This window comes from Equus przewalskii, chromosome 3 (assembly GCF_037783145.1).
Source record: "Equus przewalskii isolate Varuska chromosome 3, EquPr2, whole genome shotgun sequence".
Taxonomy (NCBI): Eukaryota; Metazoa; Chordata; class Mammalia; order Perissodactyla; family Equidae; genus Equus; species Equus przewalskii.
This window is the reverse complement of record NC_091833.1, coordinates 64,480,807-64,493,599: the sequence shown is the minus strand read 5'-3', so window position 1 is coordinate 64,493,599 and position 12,793 is coordinate 64,480,807. Positions and strand designations below refer to the sequence as shown.

The window sequence follows — 12,793 nt, the reverse complement described above, 5'->3', positions numbered from 1 at the left end:
TGAGGGAAGGGCAAGGGCAAAGATCCAGAAGCATAAAAGTACTTGGTGTGTTCAGTAACACTGAAGTCAGGTTAGAGTAGAGTGGATTTGGGTAAGAATGGTAACAGATATACTAAATTATAACTGATATTATAGCCTTACAAAAGCAAAAATAATCAAATTGTGCCAGACCGTGTATATTAGGCAGTGTTCTCCAGAGAAACAGAATCAATGACTCATAGATAGATAATAGATGATGATAGATAGAGAGATAGATAGATGAGAGAGATTTATCTTAAGAAATTGGCTCATGTAATTGTGAAGACTGGGAAGTTCAAAGTCCACAGCACAATTTGGCAGGCTGGAAATTCAGTTAAGACTCGATATTGCGGTCTTGAGCCCAAAATCCATAAGCAAGTCAGCAGGCTGGAAACTCAGACAGGATTTCTATGTTTCAGTTTCGAGGCAGAATTCCTTCCTTTTTAGGAAACTTTAGTCTTTGTTCCTAAAGCCTTCAACTGATTAGATTATACCTTATAGAAAGAACTCTGCTTCACTCAAAGTCAACCGATGTTAAATGTTAATCACATCTATAAAATACCTTCATAGAAACATCTAGACTAGTGTTTGACCAAACTAGGCACTATAACCTACCCATTTTAACACATAAAAGTAATCATTGCACCATGTGTAGCAATTTAGGGTTAAAATTTCACATAACTAACAGCTCATATTTCCTAAGCTAGTTTCACTGGAATTAATAGGGGTTTTTTTGTAGGAACCAAAAAGAATTTCAGGGTAAAATGCATTGATAAAATATTGGGGCGAATTTCCTGGAGTCTTCACATGAGGATATGTATACCAAGTGTTCATGGAGCTCTATTTTCATGGAGCTCCAGTAAACATCTCTAGGAACTAGTGCTCTGCATAACATGGTTTGGGAAATGCTGATGTAGACAATGGGAGGCATCAAAAATTTTTTTTGTTTTGGTGAGGACTGCCCCTGAGCTAACATCTGTTGCTAATCTTCCTTTTTGCTTGAGGGAGATTGTCCTTGAGCTAACATCTGAGCCAATCTTCCTCTGTTTCACATGTGGGATGCCACTACAGCATGGCTTGATGAGCAGTGTGTACGTCCTCACCCAGGATCCAAACCTGCGAACCCCGGGCCACCGAAGCAAAGCACGTGAACTTAACCACTATGCCAGTGGGCCAGCCCCAGCATCAAAAGTTTTAAGCAAGGGGTTAATATATTGATTATGTTATATAAAGATCATTTTGGTGAACAAGTAAAAGTTGGATTGAGAATGAAAGAAGAAGCAAGAGGAAGAGACACAAGAAATTATAGCAGGAATCAATAAGAATAATTATCAATATATTCCAATATATGTCAGTATATTCCATTTACACTATTAACCAGAATGATAATAAAATAAGCAAAAGCTTAATGACATGGATTCCTCGACAGGGAAATTTTATGTAGAAATCTGAAAGCTCCAGTATCAGCCTGAGCGGTAGTTGTTCTGAACCAAATTGGCTGCCTCTCTTTAATGAGGGCAAGCATCTTGTGAGTTGAAATCCCCACATTTCTCTCATTCTCTTGAAGTTTGGATTTTTACATTTGTAATTTTGTAAATTTTTATTTGTAAATTTGATAATTTACAACAAAGTCAGAAAAGGAAAGGAAGTTCATCTATATTTACTTGGTCAAAAGCATTATTTATCATCTAAGTTGATGCCAGGAAATCTTCTACTTGAAAGAGATATAAAAATGCCCAAGACAGAGTTTTTCTGTTTACAGCTTACTCACTATAGTAAGTAATCAAAAATTCTTTTCGCAGAAATGAAACATACTTAAAATGTATTTTGGTGTAGGGGAAAGAAAAAGCTGTGGAGATAAACAAATTTGGGTTAAAATACTGACTCTCAAAACTGTGAGCTAGTTACTTATTTTCTCAAGTCCCTGTCACTTCATGTACAAAATTACTTTCTACGTAAAAGCAAATGGATCTAAGACTGCATCTTGATTTAGATTTTAGGTTGCTCTCATTGCAATAAGTTATCTTGAAAAAAAAAAGATAAATGAACAAATTGAAAAACCAATAACCAAGGAGACACTGTATCCAGTGACCTCAAATTCACCTGTCGGATAAAAGTCTGGAGGTCCCCATCTGATCTTCAATTCATCACTGGATGAATTACTGCCAAGAAGATATCCCGTTGTTAAGAGCTAACTTGGAAGAAAAGCGTCACAAATCCTATTACTGTCAGTAGACCCTCAAGTGTAAGTACATGATGTTTTTGATCTTTCTGGCAATGAAAGACATTTTCACGGAAAATAAAACTTACTGACATCAAAGCAAATGTCAAACTACTACAATGCTCACATTTTGTATTGTTCAATAACTGGCACATTTCTTCTGAGCAAGATAATTACTATGGTGCACAACATGTCTTTTGTTACAATATAATTAGAGAATTATTATTGGCCTAGCAGCAAAAAGCATATCAAAGGGCATCAAAATGATTTGTTAGTCATCTTTTTTTTTATTTTTATGTCCAGAAAAGGCAAGAAACGAACGCAATGTTGCAGCTGCCCTCCATCTATGAATGTTTAAATTGAATTTATTTTATATTCTCTAAAAATTAACTTTCAGGAATGAAGTACTTTATCTGTAATAAAAAGCTAAAGATGAACACAAAAGAGGCTATCATCTTCAAATCCTTTCTGCCAGCTCAGAGTCCACGACATTATCACATAGTAGAAAGGCAAATATTGTAAATAGCAGAGTATTCCTATTTATGAAAATGTTCCTTATATCTAGGGTTTGGAGTCAAGTTTCAATAATTATTGCTTTGTTACCAAAATGTCAAGTTATTTAAGAAAATATCCAAAATAGAGGAAAGAAATAGAATCAAAGTATTATCTTTAAACTACGAAGAATAAACCTTCACTTCTGATGCACAGATCATTAGCCGTGCTGCTTCTAAGAAAAAGGAAAAGGACAAATGTCAACTTTTGAAGATTATAGCACCACTTTTTTGTTTCAGGAAATAGTTTGGATCAGCCCAGAAGCAAATGTTAAAATAATAATAATATTTTGCTTAGCAAAAAGCACTAATTAGAAAAGATAAAGGAGAGAGGCAAACATGTTTTATAAGATGTGAATCATCTGTCTTCTTTCTCTGAGCCTCCAGACTCCAGAAGCTGACGCAAGACTGACATTTTCGGACAAGCAGAGGGAGGATCCCTTATTTCGGGATCATTTTTAAAATTTCAAAGACTTAAACCAATTTCCTTTAGACTTTGATTATATGCAGTTTCTAATTAGTGCAATTATTGGGAGATCTCAAACTGTGTTTCCACAGAGTTGTAATAGACAATGCATTTGAAAGGAAATATCACATAGGAAAAAAATGGAAATGCTTTAACAAATTCATCAGCTTATAAATTCAATCTACTCTTATTAGTAAAATGCTAATAATGTCAATAAACATGATAATAAAAATAGCTTATCCTCTGGAATCCCGAGTAATTTCAAATGGCCCTTTTTAGAGATGAGTCAATATTTTAGTTTTGTGTCTATAAAAATGAAAATGTTTTCAGTTGCGGAAACATCTAACTGTTTTCTAAGGTAGGCCAAAAATCACTGGGCCTAATTTTTTACTAACTGAATATTTCCATTCTATTTATCTCTTTTATTAAAAGGGAAGGGCATATAAATATCTAAATGTGTCTTGTATTTCGCTTGAGATTGTGACTGTTTTATATCACGGAGATACACTTATTGATTTAGTTTTCTATTCTTATTCTTGGAGCATTAGGATGTGACAATTTCATCAAATAAATTAATCACTTCATTTTAAAATTAGAAAAAGGGGCTTCAGATCGGTCAATTAATGTGATCAGGTTTGTCAAATAAAGTTCAACTCTCATGACTATTGATTCAGTGGTCTTTCACATAAAATCACAAGGAGATGCCCTATTGAATAAAGTCATTGTTAAAAGAGAGTAATTCTCCATCAATTTTGTTGTGGCTATCATGTTTTTAATGTTGTAACTTAAAGATTAGAAGAGCAGTCACATTTGAAGCTGAGATTTTGTAAGTATAAACAATTAGCCATGAACCCCTCACTTTTCTTTTTCAGAAGTGGAATTAGTTACGCAAATAGTGACAAAAACATTGATTCATTACTGAAGTACGATATATGAATGCAGAATTATGAGAAAGGATAATTTTATAATAGCCCTCAAAGATCTGCAATTGGAGAGGCTTAGGTTTTGTTGTTCGTTTTTTCCATTTCCTTTTGATAAGAGACTCTAGCAATAATGACCATATTAAAAAAAGTTTAGCAGAAATGTAAATTTCGAAAAGTTACTCATACATAATAAAAATAATACTCATGACAAGATTAATATAAATATTTCATATTTCTAACTACATTTTTTAATTATAAGTTAATCTTTAAAATTTTTTGTCTAGCATCTTAAATATGCAACGTAAAAGTCAGAGCCAGAAGACCATTTTAGTGGCAATTTCTTGATTTCTTTTATGTGTTTAAATTACAAAATCAACAAAACACAATACTTTTTTAATAACACATAGAAGTTAAACCATCATACCACACATTTTAATTTTTGCTTACATTTTCTTGGCCTTGTTTATTTGGATAATTTACATACAGTATGGTATTTAAATTTTTCACTTATCATTATAACATAAGCATTTTCAAATTTCTACAAAATTTTCATGATTATCGGTATCCATATTTTTTAATTATAAGTAACACTGGAATGAACATTTCTTGTTTGTTTTCTATTGGTTAGCTAATTTATCAAGAATAATTCTAAATACTGAGATTCTTTAAGTGAGAAGTATGAACATTTTCATGTTTCTTTTGCATATTGTCATACTGCTTTTCAAAGAATTATCTCAATTAATATAACCAATGGCTACATGTAAAGATAGAAACTTCACCACAATCTGGATCAAGTTTTGGTTTTACCTCCTTAAATAACTCTGTAGTAATTATAAAGTAGTAGCTCAAAAAGAAATTCTATATGTTTTCATATTAATAAAACAAGGACTAACTTTTGTCTACATTTTTATCTACTATTTATAATGTTATTGGAATTCATTATTCTTTTTTTCTTTGAGTTCACAATAGTCTACATCACAATAGTGGTACATTATTTCTTGTCTGTCACCACATAAGTGCTCCCCTTCACCCTCTGTGCCCACCTCCCACCCCCTTTCCCCTGGTAACCACTGAACTGTTTTCTTTGTCCATGTGTTGGTTTATATTCCACATAACAAGTGAAACCATCTGGTGATTGTCTATTTCAGTCTGGCTTATTTCACTTAGCATAATTTCCTCCAGGTCCGTCTATGTTGTTGCAAATGGGATGATTTTGTCTTTTTTATGGCTGAGTAGTATTCCACTGTATATACATACCACATCTTCCTTATCCACTCATCAGTCGATGGGCACTTGGATTGTTTCCGTATCTTGGCTATTGTGGATAGTGCTGCAATAAACACAGGGGTACATATGTTACTTTGGATTGTTGATTTCAAGTTTGGGTAGATACCCAGTAGTGGGATAGCTGGGTGATATGGTAATTCTATTTTTCGTTTTTTGAGGAATCTCCATACTGTTTTCCATAGTAGCTGCACCACTTTGCATTCTCACCAGCAGTGTATGAGGGTGTCTTTTTCTCCACACTCTCTCCAACATTTGTTATTTTAGTCATGGAGATTATAGCCATTTTAACAGGCATCACGTGGTATCTTAATGTAGTTTTGATTTGCATTTCCCTGATGATTAGTGATGTTGAACATCTTTTCATGTGTTTATTGGCCATCTGTATATCTTCTTTGGAAAAATGTCTCTTCATATCCTCTGCCCATTTTTTGATCAGGCTGTTTGTTTCTTTGTTGTTCAGTTGTGTGAGTTCCTTATATATTATGGAGATTAACCCCTTATCAGATATATGATTTGCAAATATTTTCTCCCAATTGGTGAGTTGTCCTTTTGTTCTGATTCTAGTTTCTTTTGCCTTGCAGAAGCTCTTTAGTCTAATGAAGTCCCTCTTGTTTATTTTTTCTTTTGTTTCCCTTGTTTGAGAAGACATGGTATTTGAAAAGATCCTTTTACGTTCGATGTCAAAGAGTGTACTACCTATTATCTTCCAGGAGTTTTATGGTTTCAGGACTTATCTTCAAGTCTTTGACGCATTTTGAGTTTATTTTTGTGTATGGCATGAGATAATGGTCTACTTTCATTCTTTTGCATGTGGCTGTCCAGTTTTCCCAACACCATTTATTGAAGAGACTATCTTTTCTTCACTGTATGCTCTTGGCTCCTTTGTCGAAGATTAGCTGTCCATATATGTGTGGTTTTATTTATGGGCTTTCAGTTCTGTTCCATAGATCTGTGTGTCTGTTTCTGTACCAGTACCATGCTATTTAGATCACTATGGCTTTGTAGTACATTTTAAAGTCAGGGATTGTGATGCCTCCAGCTTTGTTCTTTTTTCTCAGTATTGCTTTAGTAACTTGGGGTCTTTGGTTGTCCCATATGAATTTTAGGATTCTTTGTTCTATTTCTGTGAAGAATGTCATTGGGATTCTGATTGTGATTGCATTGAATCTGTAGCTTATTTGGGATAGTATGGACATTTTAATTATGTTTATCCTTCCAATCCGTGTGCATGGAATCTCTTTCCATCTCTTTATGTCATTATCTATTTCTTTCAATAATGTCTTATAGTTTTCATTGTATAAGTCCTTCACCTCCTTAGTTAAATTTATTCCTGGGTACTTTACTCTTTTTGTTGCGATTGTAAATGGAATTGTATTCTTGAGTTCTCTTTCTGTAAGCTCATTATTAGAGTACAGAAATGTAACTGATTTTTTTAAGTTGATTTTGTACCCTGCAACTTTACTGTAGCTGTTAATGACTTCTAATAGTTTTCTGATGGATTCTTTAGGGTTTTCTATATATAAAATCATGCCATCTGCAAACTGGAATTGATTGTTCTTTTTTTTTGGCAGTTTTATAACTTTATTTGACAATCAGCAGTTACTTCTCATCCACATTGACTGTCTCTAGATTTTTGAAAGTGGTGACAGGTACATAGGTAACCAACATATAGAGTTTATTCGGTGAATCTTCATCCTCGTTAGTTTTCTGGACAACCGCACACGGATACGGTATGGGACAGTCCTTATTCCTTTGGCCCAGACAGATTTGTTGAGCCTGGTGTCAATTCATTCTTAACCTTTGCACATATCTATAGGACTCAATATTTTTCTTATAAATTTGAAAAGTTTTTATTATGTCATAGATAGAATATATGCCATAGATGTGCTATAACATGCATAAATGTTTTTCTTTTGGTTAAAATTTAGCAAAAACAAAATGGCATTTCTTTTATTTTCCCACTACCAATGAAGCATCTCTTCCCACCTTCTTCTAGAAAAACTTAAGATGAGATGAAGGCACTCATTTTGATTGCTGTCATCTTGTCTTTCACTGCTTACTTCTCGGTAAATATTGAATATCTTACACATTTATTTTCTTATTTAGTTCTTAATCATAAAGTGTACATTCAATTCATTGTTTTACATCAACATGAATTTGTACTACACACACTTTGTTTTAATTTTATTTCTGCCTAAGAACTTCATTTAACTTTCTCTGTGATCTTTTGTTGACCTTGGTATGCAATCAATATTTTAATTTTTTTCCCACACAGTTTGGTAGTCTCTAGAATTCCCAAGATGTGATAAGTAAGATGCTGTAGTGCCATGATTTTAAATTATGTATTCTGATTGTACTTCTGCAGTAGCACTCCTAGATAACATTTAGTCTTTGGTAGGCTCTCCAAAAAGAAAGACGTGTGAAGAAGAAAAGTGATTATAAGGAACACTACAAATTTGCAACCACATAAAAGATTTCACAAGGATCAAATAAATTAAGAAATTCTAGACATGATATATAACTTCCAATCAAGAGCATGTGCTTGGTACCCTCTAACATTTTTAGATTTATCAACCTAATGCCTAAACCTAAGTTACCTTATCTAAAGGGTAAATTACATTGTCTAATGTAACTTATTGCTGCAAACATAATTCAGCATCATTTCATGAACAACCAGTGTCTTTGGGCACTGCTAACTATGGGAAATGCCTCTTCTCCTATTGTCCCATGCTAAAATGTAGCAAGGAGGATTTCCTATCCAGTGAAAAACCTATTCCAGAGCTCTTTGATCACCCATTTTTCTCTCCCACAGAAGACAAGCTGATTTTTCCTTATACCAAGTTCATAAAGATGTTGGTTCCATAATGGTCTCCAGGCTTGGCACCTGAGCGAATGGTAGTTATTATGACAAAAGGAGCCAAATCTAGCACTACCTGGAAACTGGAGACTGGCTGGCAACACACTCATGAGAATGTGGAGGGAGAGGACGGTTCTGCTTGAAGACCTTCAGAAAAACTCATCACCTTTATCTTATGAACAGTGTACCTTTAAACTGTTAAAGGGTCCCTCACATTTAATGATGACACTTAAAATTCTAAAATTGTATTCCATTCCATTAATCCTAACCCAACTACATTTAATCCATAAATAATTTATAATCAATGTCCTTAAAATGCCATATATGCTCTGGGTCTAATTTTTTCTACATATGTTTGTCTTCTCTACCTCATTTTAGCCTGCTGGTGCACATAAACGAAAAAGTCACAGAGAAGTAAGTTTTATTTATATTTCTGGTTATCTTTTGAAATTTTCATTCATAAGCAAAAGTCAGTTATGTCTAAGGAGTTGATAAGGTACAAATATTTTCTTTTATTCTCAACCTAAGCCCATACTGAGAGAGCCAGAGTCAACCAGTAGGAACAGTTCTGTGAGCACCAAAACTTTGCTTCCAGTTGCCTGCCTCTCAGATATGTGTTAATCTAAATTAATGGAAATAGGACAGCTTAGCACACGAAAAGCAGAGTTTATCCAGCCTTCAGTACCAAAAACTATCTACATTTGTTTGTTCAGTGTAAATGTCTTTTTCCTTATAAATATTGATGGCTTTTTAATAAAGCACATTTCCTTTGATCCCACAAAATACAAAAACTAGTTTCTTTTCTCAATATTAGTAGTTTTCAATGGAAAAGGAGAGAAAATTCAGCATTGTCTGGAGAGACTTTTCAAAATTATAAATCCCTGTTTCTACCCTGCCATTTCTAATTTTCATAATCCCCACACCATGTCAGAATGGAGGTGAGCTTCACAGTAGGATGTGTTACCTGAAAATATCGGTCCCATCATCCTGTCACATCCCCTGGCTCTCTTTTCTCCCCACTCCAAGACAAGTACTCTAAATGAATTCTTCAAAACAAAAAAGTTGTCTTGCTTCTAATGCCGTGGAGTAGATGTTATCTAGGTTTAGTGACCCAAATTGTGCTGATATTTAGAAAAAAAAAATAATTCCAAACCTAACTGGAAAGTTTATGATAATTTTGACAACTTATTTTTTCTTCTTAAAGTCAGGTATCTCTTCCTTAGAATTTATCTAGTTTGAGACTAATGTTTCATGAAGAGGCAGGAGGATTCTCATACTTAGAATCCAAAGGATTAACGTCTGCCAGTGAAGAGAAAATGAGAGACCAGGGCCAAAATGAAAATCCTAGGAGAATGTCTTCTTAAAAGTCCATGTAACTAAAGCCAATTAAAACTGCTCACGGCATTGCTGAAATGAGACTTTCACTGGGTAGATATATGCTGACTGATCTAAGGCACTTCTAGCTTTTAATATCTGTGATTCTGTGCAAATGAGTCAGCCACATAGATTCATGGAATGCTCTATGAATCTCGTATTTAGGTCTATGAACAGAGAGCCATACAAAGCTTCTATAGTCTCCTTTTATTCAGAGCAGTAAAATGCATTACACTCTTTTCCAGGAATGAAATTAAAACAATATGTCCCAAAGATTCTCCATGAAATGCTAAAACACTAGTATGAGGAAATGCTACACATGCAAACACACACACGTGACATTTCCATGGTGAAGTAAGCGTGGGACATATCGCATATCCTTGGATATGCCAAATATTCATTGGTGTATTATATTGACAACTCCAATAAGTCTTGTAGTAAAGAAATGTTTTCCATAGTTATTTGACCACCAAAATCTTTTCAAAATAGCACCTATTATGGAACACATTTTGGGAAAATCTGTAATAAAACTATTAGGCTTTGAGAAGAGCAGAGATACAGTTTACTTTATATTTCGCCAAAGGTCATAATTCAAAACCCTTTACTTGGTTGGCATGCCCGTCAAATTAATTGTAGAATAAAGTTAGAATATTTACATGAATTCAAATGATAATATAGATATATACCTAAAGCCTGATTTCAGGCTAGTTCATGCATCTCATCTATATGAAATCAACCGTATTTTGTATTTTCTCTTTTAAGTCTAGTGAAAGGCCCAAAGGCCATTTTAAACCATTTAAACAAATACATTCTGAGCAGTCGAGAAAATATTTTGCAAAACTTGAACAACTTCCTGGAAGTCCACGTGGTCACCATGGTCTTCTGGAACCCTACAGAGGTCGCCACTTGTACTATCCCCACCTCCCATATCATCCCTACCTCCCCTATGAGCCCTACCTCCTCTATCATCCCCACCTCCCCCACCATCTCTACAACCCCCACCGCCCACTCAGCCCATCAGCCAGACCTACACCACCGGGGAATAGTAAACTCTAGTCCTCAAGCACCACCAGCCACTTCTAATACTCTTTCTGCTGTAATTACGACCACCATCGCTGCTGCTGACACCACTGCCACTTCCGCTGCCTCTGCCAACAACACTACAGGTGCTGGTGTGTCCAGCACCACAGCTCCGGGCTGAGTCCACCCCCAATGCCCCAGTGGCTAACACTACCCTTCCTGCAGCAGCTATTACTACCCGTGCCCAGGAGACTACAGCTGCCAACTAGCAACAACGGCTTTAGTAAATTCTACACCCATCTTAAGATTACAAATGTACCAAACCACAAGAAGACAAAGGCAAACTAAGGTAAACAATATTTTCCAAAATATTTTCTATCTAAATGAGTGACTTTGAGATGCGTGTTTTTTTTGTCACGTCAAAGAGAAAGATAAATAAATAGTTTCCAACTCCGCCATGTGGATTAGCAGCTCTTATTCCTCTCTTATTTCCAAACCTAAATGTGGTCTCCTTGAGTGGATAGGTTATATCTATAAACCCAGTGCTGGCATATTCCTACAAGAGAAAGAAATCATTTAAAGGTTCACCTAATGTGTATGTATTTTGACCTTCTGCTCCCAGTGTGTTTAATTTTCCTGAAATAATCACTTTTAATTAGGGCCTTAGCAAATAAAAGCTAGTTTATACTTCAAAGTTTACTAAATCTCACAAAGTGTGCTTTTGACATAGAGGAATGCTCTCCTCACTCTCTCAGGACCTACTAACTCTAACAAAGCAAAAAAGGATGATATAATTTAGCAAATATTACAATTAGCTTGAGAATAGAAATATAAACTAAATCACAACCCATAAAAGAGCCCACTTGCTATAAGCCTTGACTGAAATACACACCTCATGATATAAGATGATCCTTAAGAAAGAATATTGAAGAAATAAGAGAATATCGTATATTGCTCCTATTCTGAATATATGTCCTCCTGATTATGAATATAAGTGAGAATTATCTCATTATATAAAAATCACAATGACAGATGCCAATTGTGGAACACAGAATAGTTCTGACGCTGTTATTGCACTAAATACTTCTTGCACTGAATCTCACTGAATACTCAGCAAAACTGTAAAGTAGATATCAATGGCTCCTTTTTAAAGATAAAAAACTGAGGCTATGAGAATTTATGTGATTTTCCAAAGACCACAAAGTATAAAAGGCAGAGTCTTCAAACTCAAATCCATTTAACTCCAGAGTCTCAGCTTCTGTCCTACCCAGCATTCGGCCATTTTTAAATAATTCAAGAAGAAAGAGTTTATGTACTTTTAATTAATGGCTTGTGGTATTTCGTTTTGTTTTATTTTTACAGATCCTGAAAAACTGAATATTGATATATTTGTGATCACCTTCTCTCATCATTTTAGCTTTAACAAAAATATAAGAAAATATACAAAAATAAATGGATGTAGGTTCTTACTTCTTCTTCTTTAGCTTTTCTAGCTGTAAAAATCTTCAAAGATAACTTGATTTATGCATTTGATCACATGTGTTGTCTCTTCTTTATTTCTCTGTAGAGCGATAGGAGTCTTACCAGCACCTTCACTCTTTCAGATGGCACTATAACACACAAAGTGTGTCCAGGAAAAAAATGTAAATGCTTCACAGGCTGAAAAAACCCATAATCCTTTGAAGTTACCCCATATAACATCATGTTAAAATATAATAAAGTTTAGAAATGACTTTTCTTTGTGATATAACTTCAGTGCATTTATTCAAAACCAAATAATTACATAAAATAATTTATGTAAAAGGTAATCCTATATATACATATATATAAAATTACAACTATGATAAAAGCTACAAAGAAGAGGTACAATAAAACTCTACCTTGGAAGCGATCAAGGTCTGGTAGGACATATTTTCGAAAAGCATATAAAGAATAAAAAAGTTAAATTTCTGCAGATCTGAATATCTCAAACACTTATTCCTTCATCTAAAGAGGTATTTTCTCTAGAGATTACTCAGCTGAAACTTTGCACCATTCCATGAATCATTTCATTCAAAAATATATTAGATCAATATC

The 12,793-nt window shown here is 34.3% G+C and overlaps 1 long non-coding RNA gene across 2 annotated transcripts in view; it reads right to left on the bottom strand.

The window, feature by feature from the left end:
* The window catches only part of LOC139082566 (uncharacterized), a 71,834-nt gene that overhangs the window by 37,907 nt on the left and 21,134 nt on the right, over positions 1 to 12,793 (bottom strand). The window contains exon 4 of one of the 2 annotated variants that reach the window (XR_011538704.1): positions 12,188 to 12,327. The exons of the other annotated variant lie outside the window; for it this stretch is intronic. This is a non-coding gene — a long non-coding RNA (uncharacterized lncRNA). The remainder of the gene's footprint in view (positions 1 to 12,187; positions 12,328 to 12,793) is intronic. 2 annotated transcript variants of the gene reach the window in all.